We start from the raw sequence: 25,599 nt of genomic DNA on the forward strand, positions 1-25,599 counted from the left end.
AGCAATTAACAGATGATACATAGGACAAACTGACAACATGAAAGCAGCAGCACATGAAGCACATATAATTAGCCGATAGCTATTCAAACTTTGTGTTGCCTTACTGCTCTCGCATTTTGAAAATAATTTGTAGAGAGGTATTATTCCACTGACATTTTTTGGAATCTGTGGACCCTCAGTATGGTTTTTTGCCACGGAGATCAGGCTGCACAAATGTTTGATGGATGTATCAGAAGCAGTCTAGTATAGCGGACAAATTTTGCAAGCAGTTGACAGGTCTAGTTGGTTGGATATATATATATATATCCTGAACTCACGTGTCTGGATTGGACGGGTATGTGCTGAATCCCTCCAGATGTCTCTGTCTCCTATGCGTAGTAGTCCGAAAAACCTTGATATATGTGCTTAGTTATTAGGTAGACGTCTTTGGCCAGGTGGACGGGAGACAGCCGATCTACTTCCCATAGTTGGATAAAGCATATAGCGTATGTTTGCTATGTGGTTAAGAGGTAAATTTTGTCTCCCTCGCTCGTGGATTGTAACGGCGTTCCTTCGGGGTATGGTGGGTGGAGCTGTCCTCGTGAGGTCTTTGGTGCGTCTGACGTCAACGCGTTTCGCGTGACGCAGCACGCTTCTTCAGGACGTCCTGAAGAAGCGCGCTGCGTCACGCGAAACGCGTTGACGTCAGACGCACCAAAGACCTCACGAGGACAGCTCCACCCACCATACCCCGAAGGAACGCCGTTACAATCCACGAGCGAGGGAGACAAAATTTACCTCTTAACCACATAGCAAACATACGCTATATGCTTTATCCAACTATGGGAAGTAGATCGGCTGTCTCCCGTCCACCTGGCCAAAGACGTCTACCTAATAACTAAGCACATATATCAAGGTTTTTCGGACTACTACGCATAGGAGACAGAGACATCTGGAGGGATTCAGCACATACCCGTCCAATCCAGACACGTGAGTTCAGGATATATATATATATATCCAACCAACTAGACCTGTCAACTGCTTGCAAAATTTGTCCGCTATACTAGACTGCTTCTGATACATCCATCAAACATTTGTGCAGCCTGATCTCCGTGGCAAAAAACCATACTGAGGGTCCACAGATTCCAAAAAATGTCAGTGGAATAATACCTCTCTACAAATTATTTTCAAAATGCGAGAGCAGTAAGGCAACACAAAGTTTGAATAGCTATCGGCTAATTATATGTGCTTCATGTGCTGCTGCTTTCATGTTGTCAGTTTGTCCTATGTATCATCTGTTAATTGCTGCACTTTAACTCTGGTGAACTTTTCATGAACAATCCATTTATGGAGGGTCCGCACTGATATAGGTTGGTGGAATAATTCCTCCCAATGAACTGTCCTCATTCATTTTGAAAGAACACCGAGTCCACTGTTAAAGTGCATATACAATATGAGAATTATATGTTACTACAAACATGCTACGAATCAGCTTACTACATGATGAAAATAATTCCTTGATATAATCTGCTGATATATTTTCCATACTTTTCTTTGATCGTTCAATCTGGAATACACCATGATATCTGCTACAGCCAGCTGGTGACACGATTGAGGAACACAGCCAATTACCTCATAGATGGAAGTAATTTTTTCTGAATATTATTATTCACCTCCCATTGTCTCCAATTGCTTCCCCCTTCCCATCCTGTCTTGTGCTAATTCATGGTCTCAACAATACCAGAATATCACTATATACTGAGATTCTAGGCTAATCATATGTGATTTCACTTATTAACTAAGCACAAGGCGGCCATTAAATGTTAAGATGGGTACCATCAATATTTAATAACACTTAGGGTATTCCGGTAGGTGGGTGGAGTTTGAGTGAGGTACCTTGGTGCTATCAAGGCGGACCTCTTACATACATGTATGTGTTTTAATTTATGTCACCTTCTCTTATTTGAAAGTTATTTTGTATTGTGTATAATTTTATCTTGATCTTCTTCAATAAAGTAAATTTCTTTTAACCAATTACCAGCGTTTGAGCCATATATGCAACTCCTTTTTCTCCATTTTTTCCCAATGCAATATAGTTGCTTGGCTCACCGGCTACACGCCGTTTGGTAATTTTGGTGTTGTTTGAAATTGAAGTCACATCCCACCATACCCTCGATATATTGAGGAATTACAGGGAATTCTTTTTGGTCCTTCCCCACCCCTTCCCCCTATTCCCTTATTTTTGAGGATCACTATGGTACATGGAAAGCAGGAAGAATCACTATGACACCTGGAAGGCGGTAAGGATCACTATGGTACATGGAAGGAAGGAAGGATCACAATGGCACATAGAAGACAGGAAAGGAGAATCACTATGGCACACGGAAGGCAGGAAGGATCGCTATGGTACTTAGAAGGGAGGAAGGATCACTAAGGTACATGAAAGGCAGGAAGGACTACTATGACACATGGAAGGCAGGAAGGACTACTATGACACATGGAAGGCAGGAAGGATCACTATGGTACAAGGAAGAAAGAAAGGAGGAATCACGATGGTACATAGAAGGAAGGAAGAATCACTATGGTACATGAAAGGTAGTAAGGAAGGATCATTATGGCACATGGAAGGCAGGTAAGATCACTACGGCACATGGAAGGCAGAAAGAATCACCATGGTATATGGGAGGCAGGAAGAATCATTATGGTACATGGAAAGCAGAAAGGATCACTATGGTACATGGAAAGCTGGAAGGAAGGATCATTATGGCACATGGAAGGCAAGAAGGATCACTATGGTATATGGAAGGCAGTAAGGAACACTATGGCATATGGAAAGCAGGGAGGATCACTATGGCACATAGAAGCCAGGAGGGATCAATATAGTACATGGGAGGCAGGAAGGATCACTATGACATCTGGAAGGCAGGAAGGATCACTACGGTAGATTGGAGGCAGGAAGGATCACTATGGCACATGGAAGGCAGGAAAGAAGAATCACTATGGCACATGGAAGGCAAGAAGGATCACTACGGTACATGGAAAGCAGGAAAGAAGGAATGATGACTATGGCAAATGGAAGGCAGGAAAGAACTGTGGTACATGGAAGGATCACTATATTATGTGGAAGGAAGAAAGAGAGATAGGATTAAGTTTGGTCACAAGCTTTGTCCATTTACAATGGCTTGCTGACCGCAAACACTCTGCTATTAACAATTAATGTCACCCACTTGCGTCTCACTATTGCATATGGAAGGCAGGGGAGGATCACTATGGCATCTCACTATGGCATATGGAAGGCAGGGGAGGATTGCTATGGCACATGTAAGACAGGAAGGATTGCTATGGTATATGGAAGGTATAAAAATGACTATGGTACATGGAAGGCAGGAAGGATCACTATGAAACCTGGAAGACAGGAAGGATCACTATGATACATGGAAAGCAGGAAGGATTGCTATGACACCTGGAAGGCAGTAAGGATCACTATAGTACATGGAAGGAAGATCACTATGGCACATGGAAGGCAGAAACAAAGGATGACTATGGCACATGGAAGGCAGGAAGGATCAATATGGTACTTGGAAGGGAGGAAGGATCCCTTTGGTACATGGAATAAACAAAGGATGACTATGATATATAGAAGGCAGGAAGAAATACAATGGCACATTGAGGGCAGGAAGGATCACTATAGTACAAGGAAGAAAGGAAGGAGGAATCACTTTGGTACATGGAAGGGAGGAAGGATTACTATAGTACATGGAAGGCAGGAAGGGAGGATCACTATGGTACATGGAAAGCAGGAAGGATCACTATGACACCTGGAAGGCAGTAAGGATCACTATAGTACATGGAAGGCAAAAAGCAGGGATCACTATGGCCCATGGGAGGCAGGAAAGTGGGATCACTATGGCACATGAAAGGCAGAAAGGATCACTATGGTATATAGAAGGTAGAAAGGATCACTATGGGATATGGAAGGTAGGAAGGATTACTATAGCATATGGAAGGCAGGATGGATCACTATGGTACATGGAAGTCAGGAGGGATCACTATGGTACATGGAAGGCAGGAAGGATCACTATGGTATATGGAAGGCAGCAATAATAATTATAGTACATGGAAGGCAGGAAGGATCACTATGAAGCCTGAAGACATGAAGGATCACAATGGTACATGGGAAGCAGGAAGGATCACTATGACACCTGGAAGGCAGTAGGGATAACTATGGTACATGAAATAAAGGAAGGATGACTATGGTATATAGAAAGCAGGAAGACTCACTATGGCACCTGGAAGGCAGTAGGGATAACTATGGTACATGAAATAAAGGAAGAATGACTATGGTATATAGAAAGCAGGAAGAATCACTATGGCACTTTGAAGGCAGGAAGGATCACTGTGGTACATGAAAGGCAGGAAGGATCACTATGACACATGGAAGGCAGGAATTATCACTATGGTACAAGGAAGAAAGGAAGGAGGAATCACTATGGTACGTGGAAGGGGGGAAGGATAACTATGGCACATGGAAAGCAGGAAGGATTACTATGTTATATGGAAGTCCAGAAGAATCATCATGGTACATGGAAGGTAGGTAGGATTACTATGAAGCCTGGAAGGCAGGAAGGATCACTATGGTACACGTAAAGCTGGAAGGATCACTATGACACCTGGAAGGCAGTAAAGATCAATATTGCACATTGAAGGTAGAAAGGAAGGATCACTATGGCACATGGAAGGCAGAAAAGAGGGATCACTACGGCACATGGAAGGCAGGAAGGATAACTATGGTACATGGAAGGTAGGAAGGATCACCGTGGGATATGGAAGGCAGGAAGAATCACTATGGCATATGGAAGGCAGGAAGGACCATTACGGTACAGGGGAGCCAGGAGGGATCACTATGGTACATGGAAGGCAGGAAGGATCACTATAGCATGTGGAAGGCAGGAAGAATCAATATAGTACATGGGAGGCAGGAAGGATCACTATGGTACATGGAAGACAGGAAGGTAGGATCACTATAGCACATGGAAGGCAGGAAGGATCACTATGGCACATGGAAGGCAGGAAGGATCACTGTGGTACATGGAAGAATCACTATATTATGTGGAAGGAAGAAAGAAAGAGAGGGAGGGGTGAGTTCAGTCACAGTCTGTGTCCACTCATCCGAGGCTGGATGATCTCCAGATCACTGTTTCAAAAATTCACAGGGTGACATGGGGAGAAGGTGGAGCAGTCCTAGCCTCCCTCCTTTCCAATTCTGCAGGCCTGTAGAGAGGGTGGGCTGGTGAGTAGGTAGGGGACTGTGCTGCTGGGCACTGAGCAAGTCTCAACCTTGACAGCTGCAGCATGGCCTGGTGCACACCTGACAGGGGGATTAGTGGAGTCAAGTGCCGGAAATGAGCTCCCCTGCAGAATTCAGCCCAGATTTTTGGCAAACCGGGGGGCATTCCTGACGAATCCGGGGCGGTTGTGAGGTATGCTATATGTACTACTTGTTTTTTCTGGTGCAGTGGGCAGCAGCGGAAACCACTACATCCCAACACCACTGCATGAATAGAACTTACATGATCACAGCATATGCTTTCATTTTATAACATTAGCACAGTAATAGCAATACAAACAATAGATATTTCTGACAATCCAATAAAGTTTTTCTTGAAAAATCTCCTTTCCTGTTGTGCGTTCTACCTTTCTGCTGGCCATCTCTTTCCACAACTTCCTGGATTCCCTGCATGCTCTGCAGATTTTCCTAAATAGTTTTCTTTCAAATTAAGATCTTAGTAAGATAAGGACTACATATCCCATGGTACCTTGCTGCCTGCAAGCTGTGAGTCCTGTACTAATTCCACCTTCTGAAACTCCTCCTTTGTAATTCAGAAGGCAGGCTGTGTGAAATGTGTGATACAGCAGTGTCTACTCACAGGAATTGTGAATGTTTGTCACAGAATTCAAGGAAGTAAAGGTGGCTGACTCTTCACAAAGTAAGTTTACAAACTTCAAGATTGTTCATAATCCTGGCAGTCTCAGGGTTACAAACAAGAAAGGTTCTGTAGGTTTGTTCTTAAGTTAAATTTGTATGTAAGTTGTAATAGTTGTTAAAGTGTTACTAAACCCAGGATCCTGCACTTACTGTAGCTGATCTCCTACAGTACACAGAACATGGAAATGCAATTATTTTAGTAAAAAAAAAAAAAAAAAATGCTCAATACCTTTTCTCATCAGCAGTATATAGCAGTCTTGTGACTTCTATCAGTGTCCTTTCGAGCACTGGTTAAAGCTTGTAGGAGGAGTTTTCATTCTCCTCTGATTGTCCTATGAGGCTACAGGACTCCTGACCCTCTGTTTGGGCAGTGCTAATCATATGCACCCTGCAGAGAAAAAAATCTCTAGCAATACACACCAAACTGAGCATGTGCAGAGTGCCTGCAAGATTCTGTTCTATCAGCAGATGGATTGGGGACAGTGGAATAAGGGGAGGATCAGAGAAAACAGGATCAAACCTTTCTACACAATGCTCAGGATTAACCCCTTGGGTTCCACAGTGATTATAACAAGCATGCTTTACTGCATATACAACTGATTTTACTGTTGTTGCGTTTAGTATCACTTTAAGTGTAATTGTAGCCAAAACACTTTTTTTTTTACGTTTTTTGGATAGCACAGGGAAGGGTTAACACCTCTGTAATGGTTTTTTGTTGTCTGTACCCCAGTTCAGAAGATTTCACCTCACTTTCTGTCCCTGTAACAATTGTAAAAATTTTGGGTTGTTGTGGAAACAAGGATTGGTGATAAAGCACAGTGGACACCTTTTTTCCCATGGAAACTCTTACAGGAGTGAATTTCCCTTCCTAGAAGTAGATTTCCTTTTACTTCCTGTTGTCTCCTTCTGTTTGTAAGTATGGGTCGTACAGTGCCTTTAAAAAGTATTCATACCCCTTGAAACTTTCCACATTTTGTCATGTTACAACCAAAAACATAAATGTATTTTATTGGGATTTTATGTGATAGACCAACACAAAGTGGCACATAATTGGGAAGTAGAAGGAAAATTATAAATGTTTTTCAAAAGCATTTACAAATAAATATCTGAAAAGTGTGGCGTGCATTTGTATTCAGCCCCCCAGAGTCAATACTTTGTAAAACCACCTTTCGCTGCAAATACAGCAGCAAGTCTTTTTGGGGATGCCTCTACCAGCTTTGCACATCTAGAGGGTGACATTTTTGCCCATTCTTTTTTGCAAAATAGCTTAAGCTCTGTCAGATTGGATGGAGAGCGTCTGTGAACAACAATTTTCAAATCTTGCCACAGATTCTCAATTGGATTTAGGTCTGGACTTTGACTGGGTCATTCTAATACATGAATATGCTTTGATCTACACCAGGGGTCTTCAAATTTTGGCCCTCCAGTTGTTCAGGAGCTACAATTCTGCCGTAGTTTGAGGATCCCTGATCTAAACCATTCCATTGTAGCTCTGGCTGTATGTTTAGGGTTGTTGTCCTGCTGGAAGGTTAACCTCCGCCCCAGTCTCAAGTCTTTTGCAGACTCCAAAAGGTTTTGTTCTAAGATTGACCTGTATTTGGCTCCATCCATCTTCCCATCAACTCTGACCAGCTTCCCTTTTCCTGCTGAAAAAAAGCATCCCCACATTCAAGGTGATGTGCAGTGTTAGTTTTCCGCCACACATAGAATTTTGCTTTTATGCCACAAAGTTCCATTTTGGTCTCATCTGATCAGAGCACCTTCTTCCACATGTTTGCTGTGTCCCCCACATGGCTTTGCAAACTGCAAGCAGGACTTCTTATGGCTTTCTTTCAACAATGGCTTTCTTCTTGCCTCTTCCATAAAGGCCAGATTTGTGGAGTGCATGACTAATAGTTGTCCTGTGGACAGCTTCTCCCACCTGAGCTGTGGATCTCTGCAGCTCCTCCAGAGTTACCATGGGCCTCCTAACTGCTTCTCTGACTAATGCTCTGCTTGCCTCGCCTGCCAGTTTAGGAGGACAGCCATGTCTTGGTAGGTTTGCGGTTGTGCCATACTCTTTCCATTTTCAGATGATGGACTGAACACTGCTCCATGAGATGATCAAAGCTTGGGATCATTTTTCATAAACGAACCCTGCTTGAAACTTCTTCACAACTTTATCCCTGACCTGTCTGGCGTGTTCTTTGGCCTTCATGATTCTGTTTGTTTACTAAGGTTCTCTAACAAACCTCTGAGGGCTTCACACAACAGCTGTATTTATGCTGAGATTAAATTACACATAGGTGGACTCTATTTACTAATTAGGTGACTTCTAGAGGCAATAGATTCCACTAACTTTTAGTTAGGGTTATCAGAATAAAGGGGCTGAATACAAATTCACACCACACTTTTCACATATTTATTTGTAAAATATTTTGAAATCCAGTTATCATTTTCCTTTCATTTCACAATTATGTGCCAATTTGTGTTGGTCTATCACACAAAATACATTTACGTTTTTGGTTGTAACATAACAAAATGTGGAAAATTTCAAGGGGTATGAATACTTTTTCAGGGCACTGTATGTCAGATGTTTGTAACTCCGGGACTGCCTGTAGGGTAGGCTAGAAAAAATGAAAATACAATGTGAAAATGAAAACATGATTTTATATTTTCACCGTAGATACACTTTATTGAAATGTAACTTTATACCAAAAAAAAAAAACTGTAATGTGATGGGATTGGTGCTTTAGCATTGTGCCCCCCAGTGCATTCCAGCAGATATGCATTTGGCACTTCTGCTGGTGTAAATCCTCCCTTAGAGGGATTTCCTCCAACTTCTTGGTTTGTCTATGGGCCAGGAAGTTGAAGGAAGTTTCCTCAATGGGACTCGGAGGTCAAAAAAGTACCCAACAGGGGTTATAGCCCTCACTTACTCTATCCAAAATGAAAACATGTTTTGCCTCCAGTTCTACTTTAAAGCAATATTGAACACAAAACCAAAATTGTAATATATTGTAGCTCACCCGTTCCTTAGATGTGGTGGCTACATGAGTTTTCTTTTCTTAGGCTTTTTCCCTTCTGTTTTCACATGGCAGGAGACTGCCCTGTGTCTTAGCTACCAGTCATCTGTTGGTCAACTTGAAAGGTTAACTGAAGCAACTCCCACCCTCTGTCCTGTGACAGAGGCACAACTGTGCTGAACTGTGCGGCTCTTTGCTGTACTATGAGAATAAGGGGGGGGGGGGGGGTAAAGGACTGAACTGTGCTGCTCTTTGCTGTACTCTGAGGATAGGAGGGGGGTAAAGGACCGGCAGCTATGTCACAGGACCACGGAGGTCCGGAAGGGACAGTGACCCAGATCACAGTCTGTCATTTAGTGATTCCTGTTACAGTAAACAGTTTTTTTCCTTTTGGAATAAAGTTTAAACATAAATAAATAATTGCTAAGGTTAAATTGTTTGTCTCATCTCTGTAACTAATACATTCTACTGCAGAGCTTGTTCTTTTGAAAAACAGACTTATTAGCTGGATCACCAGGTGAAATATAGAAGAAAACCTAAAAAAAGAAAATAAATGCAGCCATCACATCTAAGAAAATTAAGCCGCAATATAATACATTTTTGCTTTTATGTTTAATACCTATAAGGAAGTTAAATGGAATGTCTCCAAACATGTAGGGATCTGCTGCCCTTTATTGTCAGCTGCTAGTATGTTTAATTGTTTATGTCACTTTATGACTCTGAGGATGTTGAGAAAGATCCTGGAAGGAGGAAATGGAGAGAGAGAGAGAGAGGGAAAGACAGAGACAGAGACAGAGAGAGAGAGAGGTTTCAGCCACATGTCCTGTCCTTGCTATTAATACCAGAACAGAAGAGTTTTAATGTTTTAATAGTTTAACTGCAGATGCCCATAGCTTCTTGAGTGTATTGCTGAATCCTTATGACAGTGTCTCTGTCTCCTATTACTATCTCATATGCACAGTGCCAGATAACTAGGACTGCATTCCAGGCTGGTTGGGTAATGGGTAGAGGGTCTCCTCATGACCCGAATTTTGTCTTTAGGTCCAGGTTCAAAACTAGGGGGGGGGGGGGCACATACCTCAAGTGCTAACTTGGGGGCGGCGCCAAATTGAGATGGTCAACTGTTTGCAGTGCTGACACTGGCAGGGATTTGGGAGGTTGTATTGGACTTGACTGACCTGGCTGAGCCGCTGAGCTGCATTTACAGGGAGCCGAGCTAAAACATCACCGGCTGCTCTTTGAGTTGGACTACCCCTGATCACAGGGAAGTTGGGGTCTGGACCCGAGGGGTTTCCGCCTTCTACCTTGAAGTCAGACCTAGACACAGGAAGGGGGGCAGGGGCAGCATTTGCTAGAACTGATCATCTGTATCAGTTGAAAATACAGCCAATGGCAATCGGTTCTAGTAAATGCCACCCTCTCCGCTCCTCCTCTCCTTGCTTTCTGCTGCCTAGGTCCCCCCTGTCATTTCCCTCCCGCTCCAGCACTGCTGGCTCCCCCTCTCACCACTCCAATGGCTGCTGTGATGTAACAGGATGGAGATCGGGGGAAAGGGCCGGTAAATGACACAGAATGAACAGTGAGTGATTGGTACTGATCACGCACTTTGTTCATTAATATCGGAAGCATAGTAAACTGTCTTTACTATGGTTCAGTTTGTTAATAAACAGGAAGCTGTACAGAGCAGGTGAGTATAACATGCTTGTTATTTAAATTTTATTTTAAAAAATCAGACTTTAATAACACTTTATTATCAATCCTACTCTTCCACTTAGCAAAGGATATCTGGTCTTATTTCCCTTCAGGTTTAGTGCAATATCCTGTTTGTAAGGTATGAGAAATGGCCCTCCCCGAACAGGATATTGCTCTCTCACATATACTGTAGGTTTATATTCTACTTGTGAAAGCGGTTCAAACTGTACTCTGTATTTAAAGCGGAGTTCTAAGCATTTTTTACACCCCATCCCCCCGCATTTGTGATCAGTTTCTGACATCTATTTGGAGACTTTTTTTTTCTTTCAGTAATGTATATACCTTATATTTTGCTGAATACCCCGCTTCTGCTGTACTTCGCCATGGCAAGGTACGTCATGTCCACCTGGCCATTGGCTCCTGGTATATGAGTATCATCAATCCCAGGACTCAATGGGCATCCACCGCTGGTAGCATCGTGCTGCTCTTTGTACTATATGCGCATGCGCAAGATCAGGAGGTGCATGCTGGGTAGCCAGCAGCATTGTATCCTAGAAGGAGGAACGCGTGAGTTTCAGATGCCCACACTAATGATGGGAGCGCAATCGCTGGGGACAACAAAGTGATTTATTCAAACATTCATGAGTTATAATACCTACATGTGATACATATACCATTATGAATAGCATTAGGAGCGACCACCCCGGGGGTTATTTGAAAAAAAAGAAAACATTTTTTTTGTTGGACTTTAATAAACACTCAGAAAGGAAAAAATGAAACAGGTGCAAGAAAAAAGGAAAAAACAAAACTGTCTTTCATCTAAAGAGCAAAAGCAGTTTCTCACAGAAATTGTAAAGTGGAACTCCCCCTCGGAGGTATACGGTGTCACCGGCGAAGGTGAACCCACATGAATTGCAGGGAGCAGTTTTTCTTTTGTAGTAAAGGTATCTGGAGAGGAATGCTGTACTGGCCCATGGCCAGTAAGGGCTCACTGAGCTGGATAAAGTTTCAGTTTGGATGTGCGGGAAGTTGCTTGTGTTAGTCGGGAGTAAGATTCTGGTTTGGTGAGTTTAAGGGCAGGGAGTATACCAGTTAGAGACAGGCTTTTCACTGCGAGTGAGCAGAGGGAACTGATAAGACAGCCCCAGCCAACCCCTTGTGCTTCTCACCACCAATATTACTTCATCCTCTTGCTTTATTTAACTCAAGCGAAGGGGGCTTTCTTTTTTTTTTTTTTTAATCTCTGGGAGGGTTTGCATACCTTTAATGTTTTGTGTCTAGTCAGGATTTTTTTTTTCATTAAGAAATATCCTTCTGACTCTGAGCCTCTATTTAAAATATTGGAATGTGCAGCTTTTGGCCAGTGAGGATTTGAGATTAGTGAGGACCTGCTAATTGCGAGTTTCTCGGGCTGTGCATTTTTCCAGGGCTCAGAAAGGGGAAAAACTGACAGAGGGTGAAGCCTGGAGTGAAGTCTGAAGGGCTTGGCTGCTAACAGGAGGTGTATGTTGTTCTCTCTCTCCTGAGACAATATAGGAGATGCAGTAGCTTTACAGTCACACTGAGACATCTCCCAGCTCAACAGCACTTTTCCCACAGCAGATCGCTGAAACTGGGCGAACGACCTAAGACCAGGTAAGTTTTATGGAATATATTTTAAGATAGGTAAGATGGCTTGGCTTGTCTTTTATTGGTTGGCTAAAACAATAATGAAAGTTAAACATTAATTTTGTTCAGTATTGTTTTACAGCTGTGAAAGAGTAACACGAGAATCCTATACATGCTGCGTGATAAGAACGTTTGCTAGACAAGGACACTTGTCATAGCTCCCACCCTACGCACCATGCAGAATTATATGCTAGACCTTGACCTTGCTTACCATATGCTTTGAGCTCTCCAGTAGTAACATAAACAATTACTGAATTGGTTGCTTTGAGGCTTTGTATGTAAACTCTAACAATAAAGCTGGCCACACATGGTTCTTTTTTTTTTGATCAACCAGTGGGCTGTTTAAAAAAAAAAAAAACAGATTCCCCCAACCACACAGGTAAGGTGGATGGTGGAATCTTGCTTTTGCTATGCTTTTGGATTCTGACAGCAGGGACTCCTCTGCTGTCAGAATACACTGATCAGTGCTGCAGCCGATTGGCTACAGGTGCTAACTGAACGAAAATGTAATAACAGCCCATCGATCATTCGATTGTCTCTACTCAAACAGAAGCAGCCACACATAGATCAAAATTTGGCCAACTCTGCTAAACTGAATTTTTATCCATCTTTAACGAGCTTAAAGTAGTTGTAAAAGTTCGAATTTTTTAAAATAAAAATAACAAACGTGGTATACTTACCTGCTCTGTGCAAGGGATCCTCCTCTTTTGGGGTGCCCCCCCCGGTGGCACTCCTGGCTCCTCCTCTTCATCGGGTGCCACCACAGAAAGCTGCTTTCCCTGGGGGGCACCCGTGCAGGCGCACTCCTGAGTCCTGCGTCCACTGCTGCTGTGCCCCCCCCCCCCCCGCTCCCCTGTCACTGGATTTGATTGACAGCAGCGGGAGCCAATGGCTCCTGCTGCTATCATCTGGTCCAATGAGATGAGAGCCTGCGGCTGGAACCACTGGGCTCGTCCACAGCACTGGAATGAATAAGCTCAGGTAACAAAAAAAAAGGGGGGGGGTCTGAGGAGGGGGGGGTGCAGCAAAGAAGTTTTTTTTACCCTGATGCATAGAATACATTAAGGTGAAAAACTTTGAGACTTTATAATCGCTTTAAGTGTCTCTGATTTGATAGCAGGTTAAAATAAAGTAAAAAATATGTGAAGTAATGCATCCACCACATCTATGGACTGGTAAGCTGCAATACTACACATTTTTGTTCTTGGGTTTGGATAGACTTTAATAAAGTTTAACAGTGTGCAGCAACAGTGTGCAAAGCATGACAACCTATGGCAACCAATAGCATTTTAGTTCTCTGTAGTCAGGCCAGCAAAGACTTTTTTTCTGCATTGGGTTATTATACATTATTGAACATATGTTCACCATATAATTTTTATCTTTAGAGAAGAAGCAGGATTAATTACTGTTTATGTTACAACCATTAGTACTATGTGTTTGTAGTATTGTTGGCAGAGATTGGCAAACTCTCCGAAAGGTTCTTCTCTGCAGTCCACAGGTTGCTATGACCTCAGTGTAACACCAATCTGTTGTGATCCAGACTGCGCACTTTCCATGACGATCTGTTAGGGGACACGACAGAGACTTTTTAAATCTGCGTCAGTCCCAAGAATACCTATCAGGAGGGCTGAATCCCCAGTTGGTATGAACTAGTTTGACTTTACTTGTCACCTGTCACCTGGTAATTTGCTATTCCTTTTACAAACATGAGTTCTAAATTTGTGTAGTCATCGCTTAGAAAATGTAACAGTTTAACTAAAAGTTTGAGTCCCTGAAAACTCCCTAATTTTTAGTAGCGGTAAGCTGTAACATGATAGCACCCATTGATCTGTATACTTAAAATGATACTGTTATCACCTTTTATTATAGAAATATATATATATATTTTTTTTTATTATTTCACCTTGAACTCCCCTATTGTATGCCAGTCATTGTCCTCCAGAATCAGTGTGCAAAACTGCATTGAATTTCAAACTTTTCTAAATACAAGAACAACACTGTCATATGTTGCAGCTTATTTTGGCAATACACATGTCGAATTCCGAATGATTTTTAGTTTGTAAATCACCCTTTAATTTTCGACCATAAGTGGGGTTGCAACGGCTGATTTTCGTGCCGCCTTCGAATTCGAGTGATCGGGCATGTTGTACATTTTTTTAAAAATCAAACGAACTTCTAATTATTAATGGGAGAATCAAATGAGAAATATAATCAAAAACAAATGCACATAACTGTGACTTGAAAGAAAAGAAGATTCCTGGCCACAAATTTTCTTTTCTGTAACATGAAGTGAAATGGAAGCTTGGCTGGTCGAATTCCAAAATCAATGGTGGAACCATCGGATTACAAAACACACAAAAAATGTTGATTGACAAATTGTTTGGAATTAGACCCCTGAATGGCCTGCATTGCCAGTTCTAAGATGTGGTGGCTGCCTTTGTTTTCTGTAACAGGTGTTTTTTTCCTTTATTTTCACCTGCTGATGCTGCCAGTAACACACTTCCTGTCCTAGGATGACAACACTCACTCGTAACACTGTACCTATGGAGGGGTAACATTTTCACTCTAGGACAAGAAATGTGTGAGGACTACAGGCCAACTCCTCCTCCTATCTATAACATAGGGGGAAGTGTTCTGTAGTCAGAGATGGAAACATTGTAACTGATGAGAGTGCAAGACAGACAGAGAGCAGAGTTTTGCACTTTTGGAGCAAATAATACACCACACTTTCAGTGGTATATTTAACAAACCAAAAGGAAGCAATTGAATTGTAAGTTAATTGAAGAAGTTGATTGTAAGTTTACGTACCCCTTAATTATTATTATTATTATTATTATACAGGATTTATATAGTGCCAACACTTTGCGCAGCGCTTTACAATGTGAAGGAAGACAATACAGTTACAATACAGTTCAAAACAGGAGGAACTAGAGGGCCCTGCTCATTAGAGCTTGGCACACACTAGTGCTCAGTGGTACTTTTGTCCTAATTGTGTCTTAATCGCACTAAAATGAATTAGCTTTTTTTGTTGGTCAGGGATGTCAGGGATCTCCAAACTACGGCCCTCCAGCTGTTGCAGAACTACACGTCCCATGAGGCATAGTAAAGTTCTGATATTCATGGACATGACTAGGCTTGATGGGAATTGTAGTTCCTGGACAACTGGAGGGCCATAGTTTGGAGACCCCTGGTCTATGTGGTTGTTGCTGCCCCCGTTTCGGTCATTCTGCCCCCTAAAGAAAGCCTGATGTGGTTATGAGAGCTGGTAAAATGGTAACCACCAATGTGTGTATCTATATACCACTACCATAAATTACCAGGTGATATTTAACCACTTAAGCCCCGGAGGATTTTCCTGCTAAACGACCAGGGAGTATTTTGCGATTCGGCACTGCGTGATTTTAACGGACAATTGCGCGGTCGTGCAACGCTGTACCTAAAGGAATTTGACGTCCTTTTTTTCCCACAAACAGAGCTTTCTTTTGGTGGTATTTGATCACCTGTGCGATTTTTACTTTTTGCGCTATAAACAAAAAAAGAGCGTAAATTTTGCAAAAATAACAATATTTTTCACATTTTTTTATATGAAATTCCCCCCAAAAAAAATGTAAAAATCAAAATTTTTTAACATTTTCAGCCAATTTGTTTTATCCTACCTATGTTTGGTAAAAAAAATCGCAAAAAGCTTATTTTTATTGGTTTGCGCAAAAGTTATCGCGTTTACTAACAAAGGGAAAGATTTCTGTCATTTTTGTTGTTTTTTTTTTAATGCGTAATGGCGGCGAGCTGCAATTTTTTTTGCAGTACTGCGACATTGCGGCGGACAGATCGGACCCTTGACTGAAATTTTTGACACTTTTGGGGTTACCAGTGACATTTCTACAGTAATTAGTGCTATATATATGCACTGTTACTGTAAAAATACACTGGTAGTGAAGGGGTTAACTTTATTTGGGAGGGAGGGGCTGTGTGTGTCCCTAGGGGCGTGCTTTCTACTGTGATTGGCTGTGGCTTGAGGTGAAAGGACACTGATCAACAGATCTACATAGTAGATCTGTCTGATCAGTGTTTTAACACCGAGGAGAATGACAGGCAGCTTGTTTACACTAGCTGCCTGACTTTCTCCCTCTCCCCCGACGATCGCCGAGTGAGCGGCGGACATCGGGTCCGCCGGTCACACGCGCGGGGGGTCCGTGACCGCGCAGGAGCGGGAGCGCGCCTCCGGCGGAGTGCGCTCGCTCCCCAGACCCTCCCAGGCTAGTGACGTTAATTAACGTCACTCTGCCTGGCAGGGGCTGACCGCCGCAGTAAATTTACTTGCGGCGGTCGGCAAGCGGTTAAAGGAGCAGTAAAGACAGAGGCTGTTTTATCCTAATCGTATTCTATGCATTAAGATAAAAAGCCTTCTGTGTGTAGCAGCCTGGCCAGCCCTCCTAGTACTTACCTGAGCAAATCTCTATCCAGCAATATTCATGAGTACATCGGTCATCCAGGACTCTCCTTCCTGATTGGCTGAGACACAGCAGCGGCGCCATTGGCTTTTGCTGCTGTCAATCAAAGTCAGTTGACCATTTAGGAGAGAGTGGAGCCGAATGGCAGCTCCATGTCTGAATGTGACACAGGGAGCTGCAGCTCAGCTGGGGTGCCCCCATAGCAAGCTGCTTGCAGTGGTGGCACTCGACAGGAGGGAGGGGCCAGGAGCAGCAAAGAGGGGCCCGAGAGGATGAGGAGCCTGGCTGCTCTGTGCAAAACAACTGCACAGAGGAGGTAAGTATAACATGTTTGTTATTTAAAAAAAAAAAAACATGAGACTTTACAATCACTTTAAAAACTTTTAGTGTGTGAGCCATACTTCCAAAAAATATTTCATAATGGATTAGCATGAATAATGATGCCAAATCACTACCATTGTGATGACTACATACGACTATCGACTGTGATTAATTCCAGCATTGGATAATTAGAGTGCAATCCCTATAGAAGTTAAAGCAGAATTAAACTCTCTCAGCCAACATTAACTAATTTGAATCCTTATGCTGCTAGCCTTAGTATATATATATATATATATATATATATATATATATATAGGAAAGTATATTTTACTTTTTTAAGCCCTGGTTCCACCAGTGCGACTTGTCATGTGACCTGACAGACCGTTCAAATTGCTGTGACTAAAGTCGTAGCGACTTTGAAAAAAGTCCCTGCACTAATCCTTTGCGATTGCAGTGCGACTTGGATTGACATCTGTTAAATGAAGTCGCACAGATATCAGCAAGCTGCACATGAAATCTCACTGCATGGAAGTCGTGCTGAAGTAGAACTGGTGTGAACCGAGCTTAAACTTTGTTTTGCATGGCTTCAGTTGCTTCCTGGTTTTTGGCCTAGGCCTAGGTTTTTGGGCTTTTTCAGCTAAGAAAACCCTCACACCTGCTTGCCTGAGCTAAGGGCAGATGTATTCCAAGAAGTAAATGCTACATGAATCATCTGCCCTTACTTAAGATGGCCACAGCCAGAAATAGTGATAGTGGTGGCCAGTAGGGATAAGCTTGGGTTTGGTCTGAACTTGTGCTCGGACTAAACCCTGAAGGAAGCTGTTACTCCTTGCCCTGCCGCTCAATCAGCTGCAGCTAGGGCATTCCCAACCCACAGCTGCAGATACACAAAGGCGCAGGGATGCTCTTGACATCATTGACCTAATATGGACACATAGCCATATTAGGTCAACGTCATATATTCAATGACAAGTAAACATTGCAACAAAGGCATTTTTTAATTTTATCTTCTAATAAGCTATTCATTTTTATCTTGTTAATTTTTTGGCTAAGCACCTGTTTTTGGGCCAGCTAAGACCAGGCCATGGCGTGGGAAACCTGCATGTGTGTTCCCGCACTGCATTCAAAATGCACTGCACTGCAAGTTTCAAATGCACTGCGTTTTCCTGCATCACATGGTAGTACCATGCGAACGGGTTGCTGTGCGTTTTTGTAAAGTAGTGTATGCACTACTTTTGGTGTGGCACCATTTCAGCACATTCAAATGAATGGGCTGAAATTACACTGAACCTGGAGCGCACATGAATCGCACCGCACAGAAATGCACTGCGCATTCCTGTGCGATTCATGGTGTGAATCGGCCCTTAAAGTGTATCTGAACCCAAGAACACTTTAGGTTAAACCCAAGAAGGTTCACTTTCTGCATCTTTTAAGCGTAAGCAATCATAGAAGATAAAATCATTCACCCATATGTTGGAAACTCTTGGCTTGCTTAATTTCTCTATGAATACCAATGTAAGTCTGTGCCTATGGGAAGGTCATTACCATATTTGTGTGTAAGCTGAAAAAAGCTCCTTTATCAGTGCAGCCATCAAACTTCATATACAGTAGCATTAGGCTACCCATACGTAACATTGTGGATGATTCCAATTATCAGAAAGCATTTGTGTGTGTACAGATTTTAGAATAGGAATGTATAGCTATATATTTAAAGCTAATGTCTGATTGGCCATTGAAAGATTCATACTCAGGGAAGTTAATAGGGGAGGTTGTATGTTAACTCCTAATTAAGTGACAATTAAAGTGAAATTGTTTCCCTGCATCTTTGTCATTTCAATAGAGTTGGGAAGAGTTAGGTTTGTAAAGGTTTTTTTTCTGCTTTCTGTGCCCCTGTTTAAAAAAATATATTCAGTTCTTAAACTGGTGAGGAGTAGTCACCAGGACAGGAAATGAGAGGAGCGTCTCCATTGGGAACACAGAGTAATTTGTTACCATTATGAACTGTCACTCTCCAGGATATTGAAATATTGTGCCAAAAATAAGGTGTGCAAATATCTGATTGGCAGTTGGTACCTTTACTCTTGTATTTCTCTTTATTAAATGAGGTTTATCAGTTGTTGGGGGTGATCTTTTGGTCTTTGGTTAAATAATGCAAAGCACTTCAGTTTCTTCTTCTCTGGTGAGTGAACTTTCTTAGTTCTCCAGGAACAATTATCTGTATCAGGGCTCTACTGCCCCGTTTGTATTCTCTGAAGTGAATGCTAGAGGCTAAGCTTGTATCAGACTCCATTCTTTCTTTGAAGGGAAAATAGTGTGAGTTTTCCTTCATTGGGGTGGTGCATTGTTGTGATATGGCTGTAGATTGCAATGGCATGTACCAAATATTAGCTTTTCTACTGCTTTGGAAAGTATCATCCTGAATACATCCTCATACTTTTTGTTTCCCGATCATAGAATCTTTATGTCCTAACATTTTTATCAGTTATTCATACCTGAAGACAGAATGGTCAGTGTTGCATGCAGCAACCAGCTCAACTTCTCCCTTTCAGGTTTCAAGGGCAATATAGAGCAATAAAATGTATGTCAAGGCAAAATTAAAAGAAAGAAAATGAAAAACAAATTGTAGCGATTTTGGCTCTGAGGAAGAGGGTCCTCCCTCGAAACGCGAGGCCACATGAGGTTTTGAGGACGCCATCACGCTATCCAGCAGTAGAAAAGTGGCCTGGAAGCGAGTGGTGCCCATTTCCTATATGCTTGTTCATATGCTACATTTGTGAGTATATTGTACGCTACCCTTCTTTGATTTTAATAAACTTTTAAGTGGTAATGCACAAGGTCGGTGCGCCCTTCTCTTGTTGTTTTCTTGTAGTGCCTTTTGGATACCCTTGGTTCTGAGGGGGGCAGCAAGACCACTTCATTTGTGTCATAAAACCACCTAGAAGATTCACCTTCCCGCATACCACTTGAGCGCAGGAGAGATATTGTTGTTGTTTAATATTTACAACACACTGATACACTAGGTTATATTGCCACCCTCAGGAGAATTGGACACTACCAAAGCAAGGCTGTAGGGACAGCCCAGAATAACCCCGTACATCCCCTTTACAAGCCTCAGTTCTTTGATAGTGTTTTCAGTAGAACAGAGATCTTTTCTTTGCTCTGAGTGAAGCAAACCTTATCATTTTTATCAACCTATTGCAGAGTCACTGGGGCATCTTTTTGCAGCTTCAGATCAGTAATTTCCCAGCTTTTGGAAAATGAGGGACCAGCCTTTACTGTCAACCTCTGAGCACTGGATTCTGCATTTGACGCTCACCTAAACATGTGGTGCAGCACCTTGAGCTAGAAGATGAGTGCTCTACAGATCCATAGCCGAAGCACACTAGTTTGGGGTTCATCTCTCAGCTGCATCTCTTTTTCTTCACTCAGAATTCCTTATTGTCATTTCTGAAGGTCTCTGTAGGGGACAGCCTGCTTCTCTATCACTAGGTGGATTTTTCAGATCATCATTCAAGCTTAATAACTTAATAACTAACAAGGTTCCATAATTCTCAGCCAAAGTGAACTCCACTAGATCAGTCAGTGCTTCATGGGCTTTTCAGGATAAATACCCACCAGCAGAATACAATAGCACAGCAGGAGGATTCTTCCATCCACATTGAATGTGTGGATGGGGGAACCTGCTCGGTTCAATTGCTAGTTGAACAAAATAAAATGAATCATGTATGGCCTGCCTTTCACTTATCGAACAGATATAACAAAACACTTTCAATGATATACTTAGAAGACCAAAAGGGTGCTAATAGGAATTCTTTGATGGGGTTTTAAAGCACATTAAATGGGAGATGATTGTTTACTATGGGCAACATAAACCTTCTTTCAGATATTTTTATGTAGTTCAGTGCCCAAAAGAGTTTGTCACTTTGGTATCATATTATATATCAGATTTTCCTTTTATGTTCCTGTTCTGGAAAAATTACTAGTGGAGTTTGTTTGGTTGGTATGGCCAACACAATGTTGTTGCACTTCTGCTTTCCAACAATGATAAATGCACTTATTTCCTTATTTCATTTTTTCCTCATTTAAAAAAAATGGAGAAAGACATCATTTTTCATTTAGCATAAAATACCTATCAATTTATGAGGAGTAATATCTTCATGAGGCACTCAGTCACCTGCCTTGTGGAATACCTTAACTATTCACAAACCCCTCTCTCAACTTGAACTGGAAAAATCACGCAAGGGGGTTGGTTTACCTAAACTGGAGAGTGCAAAATCTGGTGCAGCTCTGCATAGAAACCAACCAGCTTCCAGGTTTTTTTGACAAAGCTTAATTAAACAAGCTGAAGTTAGTAGCTGGCTGGCTACCATGCAAAGCTGAATCAGATTTTGGACTCTCTAGTTTTAGTTAATCAACCCCAAGGTGCCTACAAAAATCCTTATTACTGGAGCTCCATCTCACCTTTCTTGGTGTGCTATCGCGCAGAGATGGAAATACAGTCCTTGCTGAGGCCTGAAAGCTCTAAGAACAGAAGTCCTGCAATATAAGAGTTCCATTTATTCAACGTTATTTGCAGGAAGTATGTGAGATACAGTGATGTCTGAGAGACAAAGATTACATTTAGCCTATAGATTTACCCAAGCAGGTTACAGATCCAGGGTAAAGGAACCACCAATATGTTTGACACTCCCTCCAAAGTGAGTGACTAGTTCATTACTGGTAAGTGACAAAGTTCTGAACTACTTTAAACTCCAAGTGTCCAATATTAACCATGGCTCCACACCTAAGATCTTTGCTTTGTTTTTTCCTTCAGAGTTGCGCATTTTTGATCCCTCTAGACTTCAACATTTTTTTCACGCAGTCTCCTAATGACTAGCTTTCCATTGGCTAAAACAAAATTGCTCAAGCCTGAAAAACGTCTACAAATGTGCATAAAAAACACTCCGAAAAATACTATAAGCAGCTCAAGTGTAAAGCCAGCCCAATGGAATACATGTCTTATTTTTATTTTCTTACACATTGTAATAACACAGCAATAAGCCAACAAACTTGACTATAAAAATTATCTACCATTGCAACTTTAGTTAAACATTGTAAGAACGTTTTTATTTAGTTCTAAAATCCCTGCTTTCCTGCTCCCGGGTGTCGGGGTCATTGGATGTTACAATTATGGAGACATGTGCTCAATCAGAATTTGGGAGCTTGTAGTGCAGAGCTGTTTATGCTTGTGCATTTCACTTGTAGGCACCTGCCTACTCTGTTTACGTTTTCTATATCATAGAATGGCATCACAATTGTGAAATGCCCATAGCAAAAGTCTGGAGAGCTTGCTACCTTCGGGAATCAGGGCCCTACAATTTAAGTTCCAGTGCTCTGAGAATATGTGTTATAATGTATATTTGGGTTTCCTTCATTTCCATTGCACAAGGGATAAATTACATTAAAGGCGAAGAGGTCAAATGCCTTTTAAAATAAGTGCTGCATCCTTGTGCCTTATCTATTACACAGAGCAGAGGAGGAAATGAAAATCATTGAACCCTGTAGTATCATACACATGAGCAGTAGAGCAGGGGTGGGAAGTTAAATGAGTCAGGTTCCTAAGACGTTGATCACTTAAACATTTTACATTTTGATATTTAATGTGCAGTCTCTAGAATAGCAGTTGGCATATTGTACATAGAATATTTTAGCCTAAAAGAACAGTGTTGTTTGGGCTGGATTGACACCATATGTACCCCCATATGTACCACCACTGCTTTTAGAGCACATTGACATGCAGTAAATGTACTTAAATGAACATGAATTTTGTTTGTTTAGTTATATTTTATTCGTGTTTTATTTTGTTCAGAAAACACAAAGGTGTGGAAAAAATCACAATGTGTGGAAAAAATAAAACAACTACATATTAAAGACTAATGCTTCGTACACACGCAACGATTATCGGTCGACCGAACGTCCGACTTTTGTCCAGAGTGGTGTTTTGTTGGTTGGAATGTGCCTAGACTGCACACAAATTTTCTCGGCCAGCAAAAATCTACTTCAGAAGTGATGTCATGTGCTTGTTTACTTTCCGTGTGTTTTTTCTTCTCTGAGCATGCCCAGTCTTGCTCATCAGATTTTTGTCTGCCGAAATCTGTACTGACTGACGGAAAATCGGCCGTTGTGTTGACGGCCAACAAAAATTTTATAGCCTGCACACCAGATTTTTTTCGGCCGAAAAGTCGGAAGTCGGTTGTCGGAAGCATCATACTAACAACCCGAAAATTCACGGCCATTAATCGATGCGTGTGTACGAGGCATTAGTCAAATGAGTACAGCACTTCGGAATAAACCCAAAACTTGCTACAATACATAGTCAGGATTAGACTTGTGCACAATGGAAAAATTTGCTTTGTTTCATTTTCATTCGTAAAATACATAATTTAGTTCTGTTATATTCGTTATGTTACGTTAATTCCTTTTCGGATAATTCATTCATCATGAAAAGAACATGTCTACCAACGTAAAGAGATGCTACAGAAGAATGCCAAGACACAAACCATCTGTATGTGACCTTATGCAGAGGTATCTTCTCATTCTGACCTTGGAGCGGGTCTCATTAACTGTTGAGGTTCTAACTAACATGTCTACCTCTGCTCAGTCTGAAACTGTAAAACAGGCACTTATGCTTTTGCTCAAACTGAAAGATGATCTGATGGACTGTAGAGGATATGCAGAAGACAGTGAGTGAGAATACCTCACCCGAGCTGAAGCTGTGGCTGCATCATCTCCAGCACTTTAAGGAAGCAGCACCTCCAAATTGTGTCCAAGAGGCTGTAATACTTAGCCTTATCCCTCTGAGAGTAGAAGATGTGACATGTTGGGCTCTCAACCACTAACTTACACTACTATATCAAGGAAACTTTCAGCTTACTAAATTCAAGCACAGATAAAACTCTTGCAACAGCACCAACATAGATTGGGGTGGAAGGATGATATCAATGTGGAGTATCTGGGCACCTCTACCACCATGTTAGACATGCATTTTTTAATGAATTGCGTTGATGTGAATTTTCTTGTTTGTTTAATATACAGCTAGCCAAATTACTTACAGTATATTGTGCTGCGATGCATTGTAACATGGTGTGTGGCATTCAAACACAGGAGAGATCTGGTAGAAAAGGCTGAATGAAAAAATGTAACAGTGTATGGCTGGCTAAATATTGATCCATGTATTGGCAGGGAGGTTGTATAGAAGTTGCAGACCCAATCGATTCCTGTACAAGTGCCCTGCCAGATTTTCCCCGCTCAATCAGCCCTGCAGGCTAAATCCTGCAACGCTGATCGGTGTATTCTGACGCTATCAGAATACAATGGCTCAATGGTAGGATTCCGCCATCCACATCAAGTTTGTCGATGGAGGAATTGAGTTTGATTGTTTCGTTCAACCCGCTGGTTAAACAAAAAAACCTGACTCATCTATAGGCTGCCTTAAGCTGGATACACACTATCCAACTTTTGTGGTTAGATTTCCTTCAGATTTACCTTTTCTTTGTAGTGCAAGGGCCTGCCAGATTGCATACAAATTGAAAGTGTTTAGGTTTGACCTCATATTATATGGTTTTGGTAAGTCTAAAGGAAATAGTCTTCAGAAAATCTTATAGTGTGTATGGCCCATTACACTCACTTCTGTTCCACTGACAGGTCGTCACAAGAACTGCAAGTGTTGGAGTAGCAATACCAAGATTCATTTGACTGGAACTCAGGGACTGCTTTTTACATTGCATCTATATGACAAAAATACTTCCATAGAACAGTGTGCATGATGTAGTTTGCATTTACATAAAGTGTGATCATTAGTCAAAGGAAGTCAGCAGTGGCATAGTCTGTTAATATTAAACAGTGCGCCTTTTATGCTGTTGCTGTATAGTGTGGCATGTCAGGAATGCATTCATGCAGATTTTTAACATTACTGATAGGTCCACTTTAAAAAAAAAAAAAAAGTACCAATAAATATAGCTAGTGTAACTACCTGAATTAGACTTGATTTTAGCTTCTTTAGAATGGGCAAGGGGGCTCACGTGTTATCAGCCAATCAGGAATACTTTCATTTGTACTATACTGTCAGTCAAATGGAATGAATTTAAGCTGGCCATACATGGCCAGCTGACTGAAGAAAAAGAAAAAAAAAAAACTGAACTGATTTTCCATCCACACGTTCGAGCTGGATGGAGACATTTTCGCCACTTTGTCACTGTATTCTGACATTCCCTGCCATCAGAATATACTGATCTGGGCTGCAGTCCATTGGCTGCATGCACTGATCAAGAGAACATATAAGCCAACAAGCCCATTCATAAAAAGATAGATCGACTTTTCATAAACGGGAATGGCCATACATGGATTGAAATTCACCCGGTTGAGCAGGAATCGGCCAAATTTTGATCCATGTATGGCCTGCTTAACTGACAGCAGGAGTGAGCAGAGTGATTGGTTCATCGTTGTGGTTATTTTCCAT

At 41.7% G+C, this 25,599-nt stretch overlaps 1 protein-coding gene across 1 annotated transcript in view; it reads left to right on the forward strand.

The window, feature by feature from the left end:
• The first annotated feature begins 11,731 nt into the window (after positions 1 to 11,731).
• Positions 11,732 to 25,599, forward strand: part of RBM47 (RNA binding motif protein 47) — a 173,199-nt gene continuing 159,331 nt past the window's right edge. The window contains exon 1 of the mRNA XM_082256127.1: positions 11,732 to 12,297. The gene's annotated coding sequence lies outside the window, so the exon portion shown is untranslated. The remainder of the gene's footprint in view (positions 12,298 to 25,599) is intronic.

This window comes from Pelophylax lessonae, assembly GCF_965119305.1.
Source record: "Pelophylax lessonae genome assembly, chromosome: 1".
NCBI lineage: Eukaryota > Metazoa > Chordata > Amphibia > Anura > Ranidae > Pelophylax > Pelophylax lessonae.